Source organism: Anabrus simplex, chromosome 10 (genome assembly GCF_040414725.1).
Source record: "Anabrus simplex isolate iqAnaSimp1 chromosome 10, ASM4041472v1, whole genome shotgun sequence".
Lineage (NCBI taxonomy): Eukaryota > Metazoa > Arthropoda > Insecta > Orthoptera > Tettigoniidae > Anabrus > Anabrus simplex.
In genome coordinates, this window is record NC_090274.1 from 69,837,001 (window position 1) to 69,859,500 (window position 22,500).

At 39.6% G+C, this 22,500-nt stretch overlaps 2 protein-coding genes across 4 annotated transcripts in view; one reads left to right on the forward strand and one right to left on the reverse strand.

Moving 5' to 3' along the window:
* LOC136882159 (sphingomyelin phosphodiesterase) overlaps positions 1-4,211 on the reverse strand; it is a 365,024-nt gene extending 360,813 nt beyond the window's left edge. Inside the window, exon 1 of the mRNA XM_067154709.2 lies at positions 3,848-4,211. The gene's annotated coding sequence lies outside the window, so the exon portion shown is untranslated. The remainder of the gene's footprint in view (positions 1-3,847) is intronic.
* A 531-nt stretch (positions 4,212-4,742) lies between these two features.
* The window catches only part of LOC136881941 (uncharacterized), a 478,253-nt gene continuing 460,495 nt past the window's right edge, over positions 4,743-22,500 (forward strand). For all 3 annotated transcript variants that reach the window (XR_010861050.2, XM_067154405.2, XM_068229428.1), the window contains exon 1: positions 4,743-4,968. The gene's annotated coding sequence lies outside the window, so the exon portion shown is untranslated. The remainder of the gene's footprint in view (positions 4,969-22,500) is intronic.

Consider the following 22,500-nt stretch of genomic DNA (forward strand, 5'->3'; position numbering starts at 1 on the left):
TTGGACTCTATACAGGTTAAAAAGCAAACATATGTCCTTCCAATCAAGACCCAACGTTTTCTGAGTTTGAAATAATAACTTCCAGTCAACCTTGTCGAATGCTTTCTCTAAATCCACGAATGTTATATAAGTTTTCCTGTTAACTTCCAGTCTTCTCTCCAGCATTTGACGCAGAGCTAGAATTGCTTCTCTAGTACCCTTACCTGCTCTGAAGCCATATTGGTCGTCATCTAAATGCTGTTCAATTTTCCTGCTGATTCGACCTTTAAGTATAATATAAGAGTATATTTATTAATGCAATAATTACTATTGTATTATTCAGCCTACACTGCTACTGAAGAAAATCTGAAGTAAATCAATGGATTTCGAAACAAAATAAAGTCAACAAAGAGCAATGCACCTTAAGCAAGTGTTTTTACATACCTAATCAATGGGAGGTACAAACTGGCTTATAATTTAGAATAGTTCAGAAAGGGAACTCTGTGTAATGGTAGACAAAAACACTACATCAAAACAAGATGTTATTGAAAGTGAGCAGCCTAAACTATTTTCTGAACTTCTCACTGGAAACACAACGTACAATACATTTGCGTATCCCTTGAGACGACGTCGTGTACACCCCTAGTGGTACGTGTACCACACTTTGAATACCAGTGCCACTGTGTAGTTTGCGGCCTGTATTCACCATACAAGTCCAAATCCAATTAGGCCCACCCAACGTCTTGACATGCTGTGACAGGATGAACGGGGGTATTTGGTCCTTCGCAGTGCCGGCAGATTTCGTCCTCAGCCGTGTGATTACGAAACGTCTCTGTCGGAAGGATGTCTTTGACAGCCGTGAGGTCGCCCTCCACTGTGTTCGTAAACTGGAGAGGCTTAATCTTTTTGCCAGACTAATTTCGACCGCTTTTACGAGAATTTACTTTCTACCGTTAGAGGCTTCCTTAGTCCTTGTAATACATGTATGTTGGGTAGGCCTATATGTAATTAAATAACCATACCGACGAACTGCGTAGATAAGACTTTTACTGGGGGATGAATAATAATAATAATAATAATAATAATAATAATAATAATAATAATAATAATAATAATAATAATAATAATAATAATTTTTTTATTATTATTATTATTACAAAACACTTTAAATGAGCAGGGGTCCTTTTAAATACAATTTACGAGAGGGGGCGGTGAAAAATGAAACTGAAAGTCGACAGACTGTTTCCAGTCATTCGACCGGGTGAGGAATGGAATGAATGAAGCCCCCTTCTAGCGGCGAGGATAGGAATTGTGCCGGCTGCCGAAGCCTGTCCCACTCCTCTGGGCCAATGATAAATGACTACGGTAACTTTCTTTTTTTTTTTTTTTTTTTTTTTTTTTGCTAACAGATGACTAACAGATGAAATGAAATGATATTGGAGAATGTTGCTGGAATGAAAGATGACAGGGAAAACCGGAGTACCCGCCTCAGCTTTGTAAATCCTCCTGCAAATGCATCTAAATTTGCTGCATACAATTGGGTTTGTTGAATTAATTGTTTTATAACTAACTAAAATTTGTACACTTAAAAAGTATGTTTTTCGGCACATGTTCGAATGGTGATGAAAATCTGATCCTTTTATTCGTGTGGTTTAAGGCGCTCGCTTCGACCCGTGCATTAAACTTCTAACTCGTAAAAATGTTCCTCTTTAACCAGTGTTAAACAAATTACTGCGTTAGGTTTGGTGGCAGATTACAGAAATTATCTAATCCACCCATGCATGTACTCAAATGTAAGAAATATTAATTCTTCAATAATAATAATAATAATAATAATAATAATCTAAAATTATAGAAATTGAGAAGCAAGAAAGGAAAATTCTCCGGAAAATTTATGGTCCCATGAGAGAAAACGGAATTTGGATTAAGAGGACAACAGCGGATCTATACCCATTAACTGACAGATTCACTGATGCCGTATGCAAGAGACGCCTGAAATTCTATGGCCATATCTATAGAATGGACAGCGACAGACTCACCAAAAGATTATTTAAAGTAATCAACTCGAAGGTCAAAATAAACTGGCTAGAAAGAACTAAAGCGGACCTCCAAGAAATGAATATTACGGAGGACATCATACAAGATCGTGGAGCCTTTAGTACAATAATAGTCAAGCACAAATTCGTGGTGAAACCTAAAAAAGAAAACTGGTAGGAAGTGGTCCACCGAACGCAAGATGCAACACTGCATTCAGGAGAGATTTTGGGAGGATAAGATGGCGAAAACCATCAGACCACCGAACAAGTGCAAACGCGCGCTTTGAATGGGCATAACGAAGAAAGAAAGAAAGAAAGAAAGAAAGAAAGAAAGAAAGAAACTGCGTCTTATTGTGGTGGAGGATAGTGTTCTGTGTGGTGTGCGAGTTGCAGGGGTGTTGGGAACAGCATAAATACCCAGCCCCCGGAATTAACGAATTAACCAATAAAGGTTCAAATCCCCGACCCGACCGGGAATCGAACCCGGGACCCCCTGACGCTGCCCATTCAACCAACGAATCGGACATCATAATAATTAATAAGAATGGACGCAAGAACGTAAAAAAGAAGCACAGCGAAAGGATGAAGAGATTCTGGGAAGACAAGAAGAAACATTGTGCTAAATAACTTCACACGCCCAGCTGGGCATAACGAATCAAATAATAATAATAATAATAATAATAATAATAATAATAATAATAATATACTGAAGGCAACAGAACTTTTCACTAAAAACCATTTTAAGAAATGATTAAAGATACGGCATAGATTTTCGAGGCATCTTCTTGGAACAAGGGTTTCCCAGACACAATAAATAAGAATAAATATATTTTCCGTACAGCTGCAGACAGAAAATATTGAAACAAAATCAATCAATTGATGATAAGTTTAAGACATGTAGAATTCTAATCATATCCTTAAGGATTCATCTAGAACTGCTTCCTCTTTCAATATTTACTTTTCAGCTTCCAGTCTGTTGACATTCCTTTCCTTATCCCCCCGGATAAGAACGTGGACACACTTCATAGCTGAAGCATTTATGTATATGTTCCATTTTAATATTTGTATACCTTTATTGATGATATTTTATACTATCCTTTTGGTTTTAACATCTTTTTATTCCCATGCGAATAAAATTCTCAGTGGATCTACAATATTAAGATTGCAAAAAAGATGTGTTTTCACTAATTTGCTAAATGCAACAATACGTTTCTCATTGGTCTCGATACTTTTTTTTTAGAAAGAATAATAATGGTACAAAATTATTAACGTGTTAAATAGTACAACTTTTCGCAAAATAAGCATGAATTTACATTCATGATATACGGGACATAAGATGTAGATTATAACAGTGTTCCTTGTAATGTTTACTGTGCATTACCGCTGAAATAATTCCGAGAGAAAAGCACCTTATGTATCTGCTGTTCTTTACACGAAGAAGTGAGAAGTTGACCACAAAGCTGGAATTACAATTGCAAATCCTTTTTGATTTACATTTGTAGGAAGAAATTACTTAATGTAGTCTCGTAACACGATTTCTCTCAAATTTCCGATTAAACAGAATGATCCCCTCTTAAAACGCGCGCATAAACTGTTAATGCATTCTGTTTAAAAATTAATTCCACAAAATATAGTTCTAAATGACATAAACTAAATATTCACGATGAAAAAGGAAAACTAAGTTCCGAGTTTTCAAAAAAAATCCATTGAATATTGCCCAGAAATTAGGGGTATCTATAAAAGTCATTACTTCATATTTTCTCAAATTTATCCATGTGATCATTCACATGACAGCTAAAACTCAACAAAATAAATAAACATAAATGACTTACCTTGTTTATGAAAATAGCATCCGTTCCAAAATAGGAGTAAACAGCCAATGTAAACAAATGTCACGATATATTTTTCACACAAAACACACGATTCTTTCACACTATTTCACTTAACCTCTTCAGGGACAAATAATATTTTTTGTCATTATTTTTTTGATACCGTAAATGTTTGTTTGGTAGACAATAAGAGAAATTGACAGTTTTCACAGAATTTTTAAATTTAGGGATTACACACCTAATTTGCGCATTTGTGCAGTTTGTTTGGTTTAAAACCGATTCAGAACGGAAATATTACGTTAAAAATGTTGTGTCCACACATATGTCAATCCCCCTGAAGAGGTTAACTATCACACTGCCATTCTCATCTACATTGTGCAGCTAACTGACAGCTTGTAAAATAGGAGCTTCGGTCAAGGTAGGCAACCTTCACCGACTACTGCTTACATTTAGAATTACTTTAAGCAGTTATAACATCGTCATGAATGAAGAATAGTAGTATACAGTGATTCTCATTATTCTCATTCATATTTATTTTAACTGCTATCACTTAATTGCTAAACAAAGTACATAATTATACATAGTTTTCGCATTCCGATGTTGGCATGATGCGTAGGCTTTCTGTACACTAGCAGTATGCTTGCCTGCCATCTATGGAGAGAACTGTTCAACCTCGAAAAATGCCTGTCCTGAAAGTACAAGCTCCTGCGCTACCTGTGAGCTGAACTGAAACTATGAGATGCCCTCAATATATATCGAATGATGTTGCGAGCAATCGATATCACTAAACCATGTTTTTCTCACAAGTTAGCGCCACCTAATCCCATTTGTCATTTCGTTTGAGAATAAGTGCGCGCGTGTGTTCGGATTCAGTAGTTCATTCTACATGTGCCGGTGAGGTTACGAATGTCAGCTGTGATGTGCAAACACGGTTATTTCGTTTAACTTGAATGAAACACTGTTTGAAAAGTGTGATTTATTACACTGAGAAATGCAACCTTACGTTCGACTAGGAATAACTGCGTGTGTAACACCTGAAAATAGTGATTCAAGACCAATATTCCAGTAACATCAATTAAAAAGTTGTTCGGATTCCCCCTCGTCATCCACGTCGTTTAGATACGGTAAGGAAATATTTAACCATTTAAAATATGACATAATCAAGAAATATCCTATGTTTCTTTCAACATTTATTTTAAGTGCGTAGGTACATACATTGACATAAGTCAATCATTACATCCAGGAATTGTCAGTGTATTTATTTTATAATTATACTTTTACCTCGGGCTCAAATTTATTTTAAAATCGTTGACGCACTTCATGTAGGTACGAAATATTAGCAAAAGTTTTATTTCAAAATCTATAAATAATCCTCTCGTTTAGTTAATTGTTTGTATTTAAAGTACGGTAAAATTAATTTCTTCAATACGCATTCTGTCTGTGCTTAAAATTGTCACCTTTTCGTGGGGTACTTTTTTTAAAATCAGAATTTCATGAAGGGTTCATTTTACCGTAGACAGCAAGCCCTCCTGAACGACAGTATATTAGAGGCACAATGTAAAAATAATGTCCGAAGAAAATAATATTCATTCATCATGCTAATTTGTGTATTAGATATTAGGTTTAAGTATAATTCTATTTGACTGTCCATTTGCGAGTGTAGCTGTCAGCAACTTGGAACATTTTCAGCTGATAGTAATTGTGGGACGTCTAACGGGTTTATTTTATATTTACTATGGAGCCCCTGTAATTCTCATCCCAATAGCACTTGTAATACTGAAATTACACGCCAAGCCTTGCAGTGTGCCACATGGGTTATTAGTCTAATAGGAATTACTATGATGTAGTAGGAAGACTGCAACCACTAGGCTTACCTAAAAATTGTAATATCTTCTTGAACATTCGCATATCCCCAACCACCTCATCCATTTTTCGAATAAGTTAGAAAATGATTAGTTCTCATGTTCGAAACATCCGTGTTTTTTATTGGAAAACTGTTTCTTTAGAAGAAACGTTACATATAATACTGGTGGATGAACAACTGCCTTCCTTCTGAGATGGTTTAAATGGAAACTATCGATTAAGATTTTTAGATAGTTGATACATTTCTGTTATAATGATTAGACCAATTTCACAACTGTTTTTTTTGATGAATGAATTGCCCCGTTTGAGCTCTGAATCGTTCATGGGTCGCCCACAGTGTGAGGACAAAAACTGTATTTAATTATCATTACTGTTATGTCAACATTAAATAATTATTTCTGTTTTGATGTAAGTAAGTCTGGCCCAGAATGCTAGATATTACCTTCGCTGAAGTTAGCAATGTGAAATGAGAAAAATCTACCGTCAAACATTGTTTCCTGAGAAGTAAAACATTGCACGACATAAACACAAAATAAATATACCGTATCCTTAATTTCGGTTAATCTGGTCTTCTTGTGTACTCCCATTGTCGCTCTTCCTTAATAATAATCGCAATGCATCCCATGACAGTGGCATTGTTGAGCCCATCTGTGCTGTGTTCGTCTTTCTTTTTGCCAACTCATTAATAGCCTAACTCTTACCCATTAACATCTTCGGCCAACGTTCAACGTCCATCCATAGGGGTTGCTTCATAGCAATTCGAATGTGTTAAGGGGTTTATTTATTTATTTATTTATATTCACCGAGCTCGATAGCTGCAGTCCCTAGATGGATTTCCGTGGTTTCCTGTTTTCACACCAGGCAAATGCTGCGGCTGTAACGTAAAACCACGACCACTTCCTTCCCACTCCTCTTTCCTGTCCCGTCGTCGACATAAGACCTATTTGTGTCGGTGCGGCGTAAAGCAACTTGTAAAAAATATTTATTTATTTATTTATTTATTAATTATCCATCCACCCATCCGACCTTCAGCATTCTTCTGTAACCTGTAACACCATATTTCAAACTTTTCTATTCTCCTTATTTCTGCATCAGTTATTTAGTACATTTACATGGGGATTGAGATCGATTTGAGTACACTTACCGAATTGAATACGATCCCTGTTTACATATAGTAGTATTTGAGTATCGTATTGAATCCGCCAGGCAACATCGACGTATACGAACGATGCAGAATTGTAGTAAACTCGGTATCACCTTTTAGAATTTAAAAACGCCAAATGCAGTAGAAGTCCAGGAGATAACTTTCAATTTTGAAAGTATGTGTGGTATTCCAAATGTAAGTGGTGCAATAGATGGGACGCACATTCCAATTTTTCACCCCAACAGAAGGTTATCGTGATTTTGTTAATCGCAAGGGCTGGCAGTCTTTTAACATGATTGCAGTTGTTGATCATTTATACACGTAAATATATTTACTGGCTTATTAGATTTGTTATTTCGACAGAACTTTGATGATGATTTCGTCAGAAGAAACATGGAATGTGTGCGCAGTCTTTTTCAATACGATCTCAGTACGATCCGCGTTTATATGGAACTCAATTCGAACCGAGTACGATACGATGGAGCCCCTGGGGCCCCTTTTAATCGCCCCTTACGACAGTCACGGGATACGCTTTCGAACTATGATGTTGGAGAAAACTCGTTAGAGTTCCGTGGACGGTAAATACTGTATATCTGTTTCGGGGCCGATGGCATGGGTAGATGTTAGGCACCTTTAAACAACAGGCAAGCATGTATTACAGGAAATCAACCAAGGCTCCTCATTGGAAGGACAAATACTGTAACAAAAACTGAAATACTTTGGTCGCATTATGAGAAGACATGATTCACTGGAAAAGACCTTAATGCTGGGAAGACTGGTAGGAAAAAAAGGAAGAGGGTGACAATGGATGAGGTGGATTAATGGCATCATTGGATCGAAGGTTTTCTGCGACGGAAGGATGGGGAAGCGTTAGGATAGGGAAGATAGCGGCTGTGGCCTTGCTTATGACACAGCCCCAGCATTTGCCTGGTGTGAAAATGGGAAACCACGGAAAACTATATTGCTGCCGACCGTCGGACTCGAACCCAGTATCTTCCGAATGCAAGCTCACAGCTGCGCGACTCTAACCGCACGGCGAACTCGCTCGGTAATTTGGGAAGTCTTTGCGTCATAGCGCAAGACAGAAGGAAATGGTGGACTTTGGTCTGTGGGTTCATGGGGACTCGGAAACAAGTAGTACAGGCGGTGGAGCGCTGGTCTTCTAAACCCAAGTTAGCGTGTTTGATCCCTGTACGTCAGCCTTGTGTGGCTAGTTTTACCGACACTAGAACAACTCCTACCGTGCGAGTTGGCCGTGCGGTTGGAGGCGCGCGACAGTGAGCTTGCATCCGGGAGATAGTGGGTTCGAATCCCACTGTCGGCAGCCCTGAAGATGGTTTTCCGCCATAAGACCTACCTGTGTCGGTGCGACATAAAGCCACTAGCAAAAAAAAAAAAAAAAAAAAACTCCTGCAGAACAATATAAGGCTCTTCGGCGAAAGCAGTTAGTGTGAGGTAAAATAATGAAAACCAACAGCTTGTTTCCAGTCATTCGAGCGCGTCAGGAATGGAATGAAGTCCCCATCTAGCGGCGAGGATAGGAATTGTGCCGGCTGCCGAAGCTTGTCGCACTCCTCTGGAGCATTGATTAATGACTGACAGATGAAATGATATTATAGAGTGTTGCTGGAATGAGAGATGCCAGGGAAAAGCGGAGTTCCCGGAGAAAAACCTGTCCCGCCTCCGCTTTGTCCAGCACAAATCTCACATGGAGTGACCGGGATTTGAACCACAGAACCCAGCGGTGAGAGGTTGGCGCGCTGGCGCCTGAGCCACTAAGGCACCATATAAAATAATTTATTATTATTCGTTGGGGTATCTACGACCATGTTAAGTCTTGTTACAGTTTGCTTCGCTTTATTTTGAGCCCAGAATTCCATCATTCTCTGTGAAGGGCCAGCTTGCGTTCCTCTGTCCTTGGTGGTACCTTGTCTTCTGTTCGGTTGCTCGTCTCGGTTTAGCCCATTCGTCAGTATCTTTTTGGCGGAAGGAATTTCTATTGAAGGCGCCTTCGGGTTTTATATGCAGCATATGGAGGTATTCTTTAGTGTTCATAAACCATGGCATTGTGGTTTTGCGTTTGGAGTCAAAAAAGTGAAAGATCTGTTTAGTCAGCCTGTTTCCGTCCATTCGTTTGAGATGACCGTATTATTATTATTATTATTATTATTATTATTATTATTAGTAGTAGTAGTAGTAGTAGTAGTAGTAGTAGTAGTAGTAGTAGTAGCTAAAGCGACACCAGCACTGACTTCTCACCTAGGGGTCTGCAATTTCAACCCGTGCCAACGCATGTGAGGTTTTAAAAATTAACATTCATATCCCGATTGATTGGATTGCTCGTAAAATTGAAGGTCTTATTTCCTTTTTCTACACTCTGCTTTGCGTCGCACCTACTCAGACAGATCTAATGGCGACGATAGGATAAGAAAGGTCTAGAAGTGGGAAGGAAACGACCGTGGCCTTGTTCCAAAATAAAATTCTGCGAAAAAGACAAGAGCCCCAGTCCTCAGATCGAATAAAAAGATACAAACCGAACTTCATCTCGGGTAAATGAAATAATCGATGGCCAAGTTTAGAATCCTTCTTAGTCTACCGACCCGTCATCCTACTCTTTAAAACGGGTCGGAAGAACCGAGAAGACGAGCACACGTTACAAACATCGCAGTCCAGGGTGCGAAATCAGAAAGAAATGGGGGGGGGGGGGGGAGAAGGAACATAGGGCTTAAATGTTGGTGTTTATTTCTGGTAGTATCCGGCGGGGGAGGGGGTATAAAATTACCCTTTGAATAAAATACCCCCTCCCTCTTGAACATGTAAATTGTAGATCTTTCTGTTTGAATTTTGTCGTGATAACGAGAATAATAAACATTAGAAAGTTATTCCAACCAGCTGAGAAATTTATGACAGACTGTCCGTTTCTTACGAAAGGCCAGACGAGGCGCGATTTGTCCTGACTTATTGCTTTATTAGCGGAAACTTCGTCTACCAGGGCTAAGCACTGACAAAACAAATTTGTCGGTTTGTACACACCTTAAGTGAATATTGTTCTAGTGATACCTATCGGAAACACGCCCTCTCCAAGAAGTAGAGGAGTGGTGTAAGCTCGAGCTACTTAACAGCATTGACAAGGTAGGAGTGCTTCAAGAAATTTACATTTTTGCCCGCGTTTCAGATGGACTTGCCAGAATGAAATATGAACAATAGGCTGCAGGTGCGGATTGCCACTGCTGCGATGTTTTCTTGCTCAAGGTCTGGCAGTCATTTGATTTATTGCTGATGTTTCTATGAAAATATGCAAAGTAAAAATAATTAATTTCAGTAATAAACTATACGTGTTCTACATTTTCCTCATTATTTTATAATGAAAGAATCCCCCCAGGGCAATTTTAGTGGGGGGGGGCCTTTGAGATAAAATCGTCGGTGGGGGGAAAATCTATCCCTTCCCTCCCGCGATTTCGCACCCTGTCGCAGTCCTTGGCAAACTTACGACCGGTTTTAACTAATTACTCCCCATTTTTCGGCCTATTGCAAATTAAAATAAGTTACTAAAAATCGAAATTAAATCCCCCCTGAAAAGGCCCGTTTGTTAAGAAGCGAAACTTCCCCCTCCCGAAATTCCTTCTTCTAATTCCAAAAATTAGATTTGTAATAGGGCCTAGCAATTTATTAGAGAAGAGGGGGGGGGGTTCGTTTCTACCGAGCTCGATAGCTGCAGTCGCTTAAGTGCAGCCAGTATACGGTATTCGGGAGATCGTGGGTTCGAACCCCACTGTCGGCAGCCCTGAAGATGGTTTTCCGTGGTTTCCCATTTTCACACCAGGCAAATGCTGGTTCTGTGCCTAATTAAGGCCACGGCCGCTTCCTTCCCAATCCTAGCCCTTTTCTGTCCCATCGTCGCCATAAGACATCTGTGTCGGTGCGACGTAAAGCCAATAGCAAAAAAACGGGGTTCGTTTCTGATATGGGGGTAATTTTTTTTTCCTCCAAGACAGATCGTAGTGTACGTATATGACGGAGATTTTTCGACTCATAGGGATTTCGAGGGAAGAGATGAGTAGACTCGCACGTACTCTCTCTCGACACCTTGTGCCTGGTGTGAAAATGCAAAAACCACGGGAAGCAATATTCAGAACTGCCGACAGTGGAGTTCGAACCCACTATCTTCCGAATGCAAGCTGACAGCTCACAGCCACTTGCTCGATAAGACTAAGGACTTGATAAATACATGTTTGTTTGCTATTTTCCACCATACACCACACACTCACAGACGTGAGCCATGGCTGAATGGGGTTCATCTTAAAACTAACTTCAGGGCAAGATGAACAAAGGTCGACAGGTGAAACCGCAGGTAAAGCGGTGCTGTCACTTTCTGTTTACCTCCGTTTAGTCTGTCTGTATCTCAAGGTGAAGGCCATAACACAATGTGTGTGGTAGGGTAAAAAATGCAGCAGTCGAACTGACATAAAGGACGTTTGGAGAAAGTACTGTTCTGGAGGGAGTGTGAGTCTTCAGGAAACGAGGTAGCGGTGTAGGTCAGTCCATGACAAATGTTTTTAATGTAGGAGCCAGGTAATTTTTCTAGTAATCGCATCGGTCATATACTGGTTTCTGAAAAATGAAACAAGGTAGTAATAGCAATAGATACTCTGGATTTATAGTTTTTTATACTACAACAGATTACCACAAAATGTACTGTAAAGACACTGAACTAAATAAGACATACACATTTATGAAACTAACCATATCTTGAGACTGTTTTTTCTAAGAAACTTGTAAAATGTAAATAGCAAAGTGAATATTGTCGTCAGCAACACCAAATTGCACGATTCTTTCTTTCTTTCTTTCTTTCTTTCTTTCTTTCTTTCTTTCTTTCTCCATTTACCCTCCAGGGTTGGTTTTATCCTCAGACTCAGCTAGAGATCCCACCTCTACCGCCTCAAGGGCAGTGTCCTGGAGCGTGAGACTTTGGGTCGGGTCGGGAGGGGGGTATAACTGGCGAGGAGAACCAGTACCTCGCCCAAGCTGTCTCACCTGCTATGCTGAATGGGAGCCTTATTGCGGGGGGCGGGGGGGGTCGGAAGGGCTAGACAAGGAAGATGGCAGGCGGCCGTTGCCTTAAGTTAGGTACCATTTGCTTGGAAGGAAAGTGGGAAACCACTTCAAGGACAGTTGAGGAGGGAATCGAGCCCCTTCTACTCAGTTGACCTCCCAAGGCTGAGTGGATCCCGTTCCAGCCCTTGTACCACTTTTCAAATTTCGTGACAGAGCCGTGAATCCAACCCGGGCCTCCGGGGGTGGCAGCTAATCACGTTAACCACTACACCACAGAGGTGGTCGTTAAAAGATTATTAACTGAAAATTTAAAACTTATCTACCTATATAAAACCTAATATGATGCAAAGAACAACCCATACTTTACAAAACATCCTCATTATGCCTTTTGTGTTCATGCACATGTCTAGGAGCTTCGTATCCTGACATACTGAAATAAATTCCGCGAGACGACGTACTATTTCACTTTACAATAACAGCTCTGTTGAAATAATAAACTTAATAGCAAACGAGATTGTATTCTGATTAGTAAATGAGCATCGTGTCATTTATATGAGAATATTTTAATTATTTTTATGTCGGTAATATTTTCTTTACGAGAGGTTTACTCGAGACACAAACGTTCGTACTTAGCATTAATTTTTCTTCTATTGCTTATGTAATGCGGCCTTGATTATTATTTAAAATAGTAATAACATTAATATCAAAGCAGCAATCGCGCGGAATGTCAAGGATTTGTGTATTATTACATGCGTTTTGCAATAGTTCGGCGACAACAAACCGCGAATAAAATATGTAAAAGGGGAGATTATACTCAGCTCGAAAAAGAAGGCACCAAAGAAAGAATTTTAGGCGCCATAGCGACCTGGCGCTCTGCCCTGGTGTAGGTGATTAATTATTTTAAAAGTACAAGTAGATAGCCATTCTGTACAATCTCTGATCAGAAGAGATAAAAGAAGTGGGCTGAACCTCATCATCGTTTACCACTGTCCGGCTCCATGGCTAAATAGCTAGCGTGCTGGCCTTTGCTCACGGGGGTCCCGGGTTCGATTTCCGGCAGGGTCGGGCATTTTAACCATCCTTGGTTAATTTCCCTGGCACGACAGCTGAGTGTATGTGTTGTCTTCATCATCCACTCTTAGGTCGTCAGCACTGGGACTGGTATACTCTACAGCCGAGTATTGTTCTTCTCTTTGGCTGAATAGCCCTTATGTTAAGAATATTGATGTTGTTCTGAATCAGACGATGCGCATTGTCAGCAGCGCAGTCAGATCTACTCCTCTTTTCTGGTTGCCAGTCTTGAGTCACATAACACCTCCAAGGATTCGCAGACAAAATAACCTAATTCGCGAGTTCAGGAAGATAACAATGAACCCAAGTCTTCCCATTCATGAAGACATGGTTGTTAGGTATGGACGTCTGAAGTCAAGATCTCCGCCCATTGACTGCAAGGGAACTCATCAATAGGAACTTTAACGGTTCTGATGAACGGCAATTGGAGTGGACCAACTCAGCTCCAGATGAATGGCAGACCCTCTTTAGTCGCTAACACCCACCACCTGGTTTTAGCCTCCCCAGAAGAACTTGGGTTCTTCTCAAGAGTCCGTACCAATCATGGACGATGTGGGTCATTGTTGCATATGTGGGGTATGCGCTCCTCCCCTGAGTGCGACTGTGGTGAGAAGAAACAGACCATCCACCATATTGTCACCGAATGTCCTAGGAGGTTATACTCCGGTCAGCTGAAGGAGTTTGTGTGTGCTTCTGACGGGGTTGTACAATGGTTGGACAGCTTGGATTTAAGTTTATGAACTGTTTTAGAGATTGGTTGATTGTTTAAGGTGTTATATTGTTTGTCATATTTTTGAATATTTGTATGTAGAGTTATGTACTAGCCATAAGCTAAATAAAATAAATAAATCATCATTTCATCCTCATCACGACGCGCGGGTCGCTTACGGGCGTCACATCAAAAGACCTGCACCTGGCGAGCCGAACCCGTCCTGGGATCTCTCGGCACTAAAAGCCATACGCAATTTCATTTCATCGTTTACCACTGATCTGCATTGAGGGCTGTTAACCCGGGCGCCAAATTTCCTATCTATATAGTTTACCTACAGTATTCTTTCAAAGAAGTTAGAAATTAACAAACATTTCCCCTGTTGAATTATTCCAATCCTTATTTCTCTTTGCCCCAATTTGAACTCTTGAGTTCCAACTTCATCGTTAATTTGCTAGTTGTTTAATTTCACATTAACACATCTTTCTTTCGGCGACGGAATGATGGAAAACAGCTAGGATTGGAAAGGTATCGGCTGTACAGCCGCAGCATTTGCCTGGTGTGAAAATGGAAAACCATGGAAAAAATCTTCAGGGCTCTCGACGGTGGAATTTTAACCTATTATTATTATTATTATTATTATTATTATTATTATTATTATTATATTATTATTATTATTATATTATTATTATTATTATTATTATTATTATTATTAGTAGTAGTAGTAGTAGTAGTAGTAGTAGTAGTATTACCCCCTGTGGGTGGGGGACGCAGATGAACACATCTACGGTATCCCCTGCCTGTTGTAAGAGGCGAATAAAAGGGGGCAACCAAGGGATGATACTTTTGGAACCATGAGACAATCTGTGATTAGTACCATTACGCGATGAACACCATGGGTCTGTTGCCTGTGGGTGGTGCCATAATGTGTGATACACGTGGGTCTACATTGCCTATGAGTAGTACCACTATGTGAGCAACACCATGAGAATACGTGGCCTGTGATTATCACTATGTGAGCAACAGCATGAGAATACATGGCCTGAGATGAGTGCCACTGTGTGAGCAACACCATGAGAATACGTAGCCTGAGATGAGTGCCACTGTGTGAGCAACACCATGAGTATACGTAGCCTGTGATGAGTGCCACTGTGTGAGCAACACCATGAGTATACGTAGCCTGTGATGAGTGCCACCGTGTGAGCAACACCATGAGTATACGTAGCCTGTGATGAGTGCCACTGTCTGAGCAACACCATGAGAATACATGGCCTGTGATTAGTACTACTATGTGACGAACCCAATGAGTCTTCAACTGTGATTAATACTACTATAGGAGAAACACCATGAATCTGCTTTACCAGTGATTAGTACTATTATGAGGGGTCAGTGACTTGGATTTTGGACCCTTTTGGACAACAATAATCATCCAAAAATAAGGCATTATGAAAAGATCCACTGATTTTGTATTCATGGTAATTTTTTAATCATTCGTTTTAGATTCTGGTCAGTGGATACATTTTGAAGTTTTAATTATTTCAATTCATTGCATCTCATATGATTAGGGAGCGATGACCTAGTTGTTCGCCCCTTTAAACGACAATCATGATATAATAATAATAATAATAATAATAATAATAATAATAATAATAATAATAATAATAATAATAATAATCCTGGCAGTTTCGCCAACTACTTGGGATCGGCGCTATTCTCGTAGGTAAGTGGATTGCGCCCAGTTTTTCGGCTGGCTTTCCAGTTGCGCGTAGGCATTCACTTCCATAGACACATTCGGGTTTAATCACAGTCTGAGTTTTGTTTGCATTGAAATTGTCTTTTCCTTGTACAGGTCGTGTGTTCTGCGAAACGTTGCGGTCATCCTATCTCGCCTACTGCTTCTTTTTCATTAGATCCCGTCTGCACAATCTCCCCGAGATGTTTGAAGCTGTTAACTCTTTCAATCTTACCATACCTTGTCTTTAGTTGTTGGGGAGCTATGGTGATATTAGTAGGTACTTTTTTTTTTCAAAGGTAATCCAAAGTCCAGCCTTTTCAGCTTGTTTTTTTTTTTCGAAAGATTTATCTGTTCTACAGGTGTATCTGTGTTTCTAGAAAGGATCGCTAAATTAGCAAAAGCTAAACAGTTGATCTTCACACCGTTCTTTGAACCTCCAGTTCCGTGAATCGTTCTTGTTAAATTCTGTTTCCCATTCACGGATAACCTTCTCCAGCCCGCAATTAGAGAGTCGGTGGTAGTCCACCGCTCTGCCTTACTCCTGCTTTCATTCCAAACTCCTTGGAAAATTCACCTATGATTTTTTTTTCTAGTTGCTTTACGTCGCACCGAAACAGATAGGTCTTATGGCGACGATGGGACAGGAAAGGCCTAGGAGTGGGAAGGAAGCGGCCGTGGCCTTAAAGTACAGCACCAGCATTTGCCTGGTGTGAAAATGGGGAAACCACGAGAAACCACCTTCAGGGCTGCCGAAAGTGGGGTTCGAACCTACTATCTCCCGAATACTGGATACTGGCCGCATTTAAGCGACTGCAGCTATCGAGCTCGGTCCTATGAATTTTAATTTAGAGCGGGTGATAGTTAGGGTCTAATTTTCTTTTTGATTCGTTGTGCCCAACTGTGGAGCGCGTTTGAACTTATTTTGCACAATGTTTCTTCTTCTTTTCTTCCCAATATCTCTTCATTTTTTCACTGTGTTCCTTTCTGCGTGTTTCTGTCCAGCCTGCATTTTTTCTTGTTGGTTTCTCTACAAATTTATGTTTGTTTACTAAGCTTCTAAATTTTATTCTATCTTGAATGGTTTCGTCCTCAATACCCATTTCTTGTAGATCTTCATCAATTTCTGCTAAACAATTGTTGCGGATTTTCAGGGTTAGAGCTAGATTTAGAATTTTCTTTGTCAGCCTGTTGTTATCCATTCTGTGTAGGTGTCCGTAGAATTTTACTCGTCTCTTTCTGATAGTATCTGTGATTTTTTTTAAATGTGAATTGAAAAATTTCGTGTGGTTTCTTTTTCATCCAAATTCCATTTTCGAACTTTGGTCCTAGGATTTTTCTGAGAATTTTCCTCTTGTTTCTCAATGCTTTTCATTTGTGACCTGGCGCCAATGATCAGTGTTTCAGATGCATAAAGTGCCTCTGGTTTGATGACTGTATTGTAGTGTCGTAATTTTGCATTTTTTTGATATACATCTTTTGTTGTATCTCTTCCATGTGATTTTGTGAGCCCTCTGCAGTTTAGCAGTTCTTTCTTTATTACCTTCCTGATTTAACCCTGCTGGCTGAATAATTTCACCTAGATACTTGCATTTGTCTACTTGGGAAATTATTCCACATTTGGTGATTAATGGTTGATTGCCGAATCTTGATTTAGTTCCTAATTATTATTATTATTATTATTATTATTATTATGAAAGGCCGTAGCAAGTTTGAGGATGATTTTTTCCGCCCAATAGTTCGTTCAATTGTCTCTTCGTCATCCAGAGTCTTGACACAATTTCTCACTATATTCTACGAATAATCCGTATCTTTACAAGCACATTAGGAAATATCCTTTGCTTTATCCTCAGTAGGAACTTTTTTCCTTCGTTAAAAATGTCGAGTTGTTAACTAAGCAGTCACGCTATACTACATGCCTCGTCTACTGGATTCTTATTAGTTTGTGTAATTTATACTTTGTTACTTCTAATTACGTTCGTTTCCAATAAGGTTGACTCATTTGCTAGATGAAACGGTTCGCAGCAATGTGTGAAGTCTCACACAGCCCTACGTAACAACTTTCTTCTGAGAGCTATAGAAACTTGAGAAGTTTTGAAGCTTCTTGATCACGTACAGAAGTTTCTGAGTCTCGAGTTACTGTAACTTATCGTATGAACTCGCGATGGAAATGGGAAAGTTATTCACAATGACAAGTATTGAATTCCAACATGAACAGAGTTCAAGGCCTCTTCAGAATCTGAAGGAGTCACCTAAGTTCTTAATGTTCTTCGTACTAGAAACAATTATCTTTTCCTAGCCTTTCCCCAGTTACTTGGGGTCTGCACTTTGAATGAATTTGGTCGTAATTTTACGGCTGTATGCCTGTAACCTACACAGCAATTATTTACGGTACCTCTCAACAATTTAAGATTGTCCTCATTTCGACAGATTGCCGTAGCGTGCTGCAACGTTTAGAACACTTAATGGCAATTAATGTCAGCGCTGCACATCAGGCGACAGGTAGCTGACCTGAGTTTCCTTCGCGGGATCTTAAATGGGCATTACCACTCGGAACATCTTGTCTCACTCTTCTCCCTCCGTGTTCCTTCCCGCTCCACCAGAACCAAAGACCTTCTCCACATTCCCCACACTCAGCACTCAATACTTCAACGATCTTTCCTAATCCCCCTCCCAACACTCTTTAACAATATTAATAGGGGACAAGAGCTTGATATAGCATCAAATAAGTGTATTCGAAAGGTGTATAAATAAAGTCTCTTAAAGATAAGTTGATGTGAAGGGATTATACCGCCATCTTGACCCACGACGACTTGGCTATGAACATGGACATTCTCATGGTTTTCGATTTGGACAGTGGTTATTAGTAGGCTGTGTACCTGATCTTGTTATATTTTGTTATGTTCGTTACATTTTATTATGAAAGTTTACGTTTGTTAAATAGTCTGTTGACGGTGCAAGTGAAATTTGCTCAGTGTATCTGTATCTTGTGCTTCGCGAATAAATAAAATAAATACTCAGAGCACCCAGATTGGAACATCACACAAATAGGCTACATATCTTAAATAGCCTGAAAGTAGTGAGGAATGAAAGCAAGATTTGGACGAATCATTCACTTCTTATCGATTAAGAGGCATCCAGGATTAAGGCTCAATGATAAAGTAAGTGTGTGTTCAACCCTCTTCCCGTTTCTTTACGAGCTCGGGTAAGAAATGAGATGAATCTTCGTACAGAGTTTTTGCGACCAATTGCCGTTCCTGACGTCAACTTCATCACAGGAGTTTGAGATTAAATGAATGAGATTATATATTATAGGAAAGGAGATGGTTCAACCTTGTGCCGGCACATAGGCTACTGCTCTAGAACAGCACCAAAGGTTCTCCTTAAGACTTAACGTCTCCAACCGACAGATGAATCACTATCAACAGCATCATATGTCCCTCACTCCATCTGAACACGAGGATAAGTTTGGAACTGAATCCAGGTCTTTTGCTACGCAATCTAGTGATTGTAAATGGTAGGCTATATCACAACCTCTCCTACACCATTGACCCGTATTCTGATGGTGAAATTACTTGCCCCCTCCCCGTTCCCCCGTCCCCAATGCGTCCAACGGTACTCGAACCAGCTAACCACGGTGTCAGACCATATGGACTTGACGCCCTGTGAATTATACTAATTACCAGCTGATGTACCCGTGCTTCGCTACGGAATTCTCAAAAATACTGTGTGTATGATTTTCCAAACTGAAGTTAACATAAGTCATTAGAATGACATCAACAGGAATGTAGCGATGACATGCAATGTTATCATACCAAATACTCGATCAAATGAAAAACCGCACATTTTCTCACATTTAACGAACAGTACTGCGCTGCTGATCTAAAAATTCAATGTCCCAGTGCTGGAATGACCAGGTTGCAGACAGACGCAAACACTGCTCTGCCATTATTCCGTTAAGTGTGCACCCTGCTCATTCTAATAAGTGCCTCAGAGTAGGGATTCAATAGATTGAATGCTATGACGAACCAGGGTGTTACGTAGCAGTAGTATTAGAAAATATGAGCCAGAGGAATGGCGTGCCAAAGAAGAGATCTAACTCTCCACCTACTTCTCGCCGATATTCAGGCAGGCTGTTCTACTCGGTACGTAGCTATACTCCCATCTATCAGAGGAATGGCAGCAGAAGACACAAAGCACACAACACACAATCGTCAATGTAATGTTATTGCTGAACAGTTTTTATGCGCTTTCCATATCATAGGCCTTCACATTTAGTTTTCTTCCGACTCTGTGATGTTAGGGCGTCTTATAACATTATTTATAGCGTAGATTATAGTTCCATATTCCCCGACTTTACATATAGATTTTCATTAAAATCTGTTTACCCTTTTTCACGTGACTCGGCGCTGATATGGACTTAGAAACAAAAAGCCAAATTCATGAATACCTCTGTGATCATAGCCGGTACGGTAAAAATGTATGACATAAATGATCTGAAATTTAATGCTATATAACTTTAGTTATGTAGTATTTGTCGATACGATCACTAATTACATAAATATTTGAGAATTAAATTTTAGTTCTTCCCCTAAACTACCATTTCACTCAGCGTGAATAAAATTATTTATGGCCTAAATTATAGCGACTTATTCACCGACTTTGCATACCGATTTCTATTAAATTATCTTCAGCCGTTTTCTCGTGATGCGTGTATAGACAGACAGACAGAAATTGCGGAAAATTTAAAAGTGCATTTCCTTGTTCCTGTGGACACGACTGATACAGAAATGCCATCCTTTTTCAATTCTGAGCAACGTACACACAAAACTCTTATTTGAATAATTATAAACTCTTTATTAATCATCATAATTAATAAAGATACAGCACACAAATTGTGCATGGTATAAACAGTTTGTCATATGTACCGTCACCTCTCACCATTACAGAAGTTACATGTAATTAATCTCATAATGGAACCGTATTGAGGATAATATATTAAAATTATAAAATTCTTTTATTAACAACCACCTACTCAATACAATATAATACACTCATTGAATTATAAAATAATCATGAGGTGTCTTAAAAAATGGCTTAAATAACGGAACATGTTTCGTTCGGCATTGCGAACATCATCAGCCGTTAGTTGACTGGTTCTATTTGACTCGTACTGTTGAATTAACTCTAATTCAACTTTTGTTTTCGCACAATTGTAAGAACTCCAACGTCAATAATTAATCCACGCTTCACACATTGACGTATATTTTAATTGTCTACAATATCTATTTTTGTTTTTTACTTTAACAATCCCATGATTGTTTTTAACTCCACAGACTGCCATCGTTCAATGTATTTCACCATAAATTCTTGCTGTTGATCTGTACATACTGTTACTAATTAAGTCTAATGTTATCATATTACTTTTTATTACGACATTGTTATTCTTTTAACAATTTTAATCACTTAAGTTCAGGGCCCTGACCTTAGTCTTTGTACTAACGGCTGATGATGTTCGCAATGCCGAACGAAACATGTTACGTTATTTAAGCCATTTTTAAGACACCTCATGATTATTTTATAATTCAATGAGTGTATTATATTGTATTGAGTAGGTGGTTGTTAATAAAAGAATTTTATAATTTTAATAAATTACAGAAGTTCACAATGGATAATCTCCGGTTTTTGCATGCGATTACATGATATCGACTGCACAGCTTGCAAACACAGGTTGCGTCAGGGTCATGGAAGTACTCAGTGTTGCACAGTTTATGGTGATAGCCATGGACCGCCATCGAGTTAACGATATGTCGCATGTCCTGTTTAGTCTTTGTCCATGTTCTATTCATCATCGCCTCCGTTGAGTCAAAATCAAGCCAGATTTCTTCCCTTTTCTTCACTCTGTCCTGCAGTATTTTTTTCCAAGCGTCTGTGGATGGAAGCCCTCGCTTCATTCGGAGGTCCTCGATGAAGGAGGTCTTATTTTATATATAGAGCGATTTTTTCTTTCCTTTGTTTTCTTTCCTCGGCACAGTAGGCCTATGCATTTTCCATGGGTTTTTTTAATATACAATTTGCTTTACGCGCACAGATACAGATAGATCTTACGGCGACGATGGGATAGGAAAGGCTTAGAAGTGGGAAGGAAGCGACCGTGGTCTTAATTAAGGTACAGCCCCAGCATTTGTCTGATGTGAAAATGGCTTCAGGGCTGCCGACAGTGAGGTTCGAACTCTGCATTTTCCGAATGCAAGCCGATGGCTACGTGACCTAAAGGGTAGATCCATTTGCGCGAATATTATTATTATTATTATTATTATTATTATTATTATTATTATTATTATTATTATTATTATTATTGAGAATTTGCTCTACGTCACACCGACAGAGATAGGTCTTATGGGAAGGCCTAGAGTGGGAATGAAGCGGCCGTGGCCTTAATTAAGGTACAGTCCTCCAGTATTTGCCTGGTGGCTATATTGAAACGATTGCTATGCTGAGACATTTGAGGTATATAAATTCGTTATGAACGTGCTCGCATGCTGTGTGGAATGGTCGTTGTGGGTGCGCAAGTAGTTCCGTGACATACGATCCTCGTGGGATGAACAGATACATTTGTTCCAAGAAGAGTTATCCTAGGGCACTCATTCCGGTGTCTACCTCACTTGATAACAGTAACTTCCCTCTTCCTGTCAGGCTGCCCACTCGGCCGTACAGACTGGCTGGCACTGATTTAGTCCCCATGTATTTTAGTCAAAGAAATACACTTCTGAACCTGTGGAACAGTTATCGATTTGACGTCTTTCCATTAAAATACGACATTGGGTTTGTCAGTTCGAGTAGTTGCTTGTGGCTAACTCTTTATTATCAAAATATTAGTTATTGCTAATAATATAGCTACCGGGCGAGTTGGCCGTGCGGTTACGAACGCGCAGCTGTGCGCTTGCATCCGGGAGATAGTGGGTTCGAACCCCACTGTCGGCAGCCCTAAAGATGGTTTTCCGTGGTTTCCCATTTTCACACCAGGCAAATGCTGGGGCTGTACCTTAAGCCCACGGCCGCTTCCTTCCCACTCTTAACCC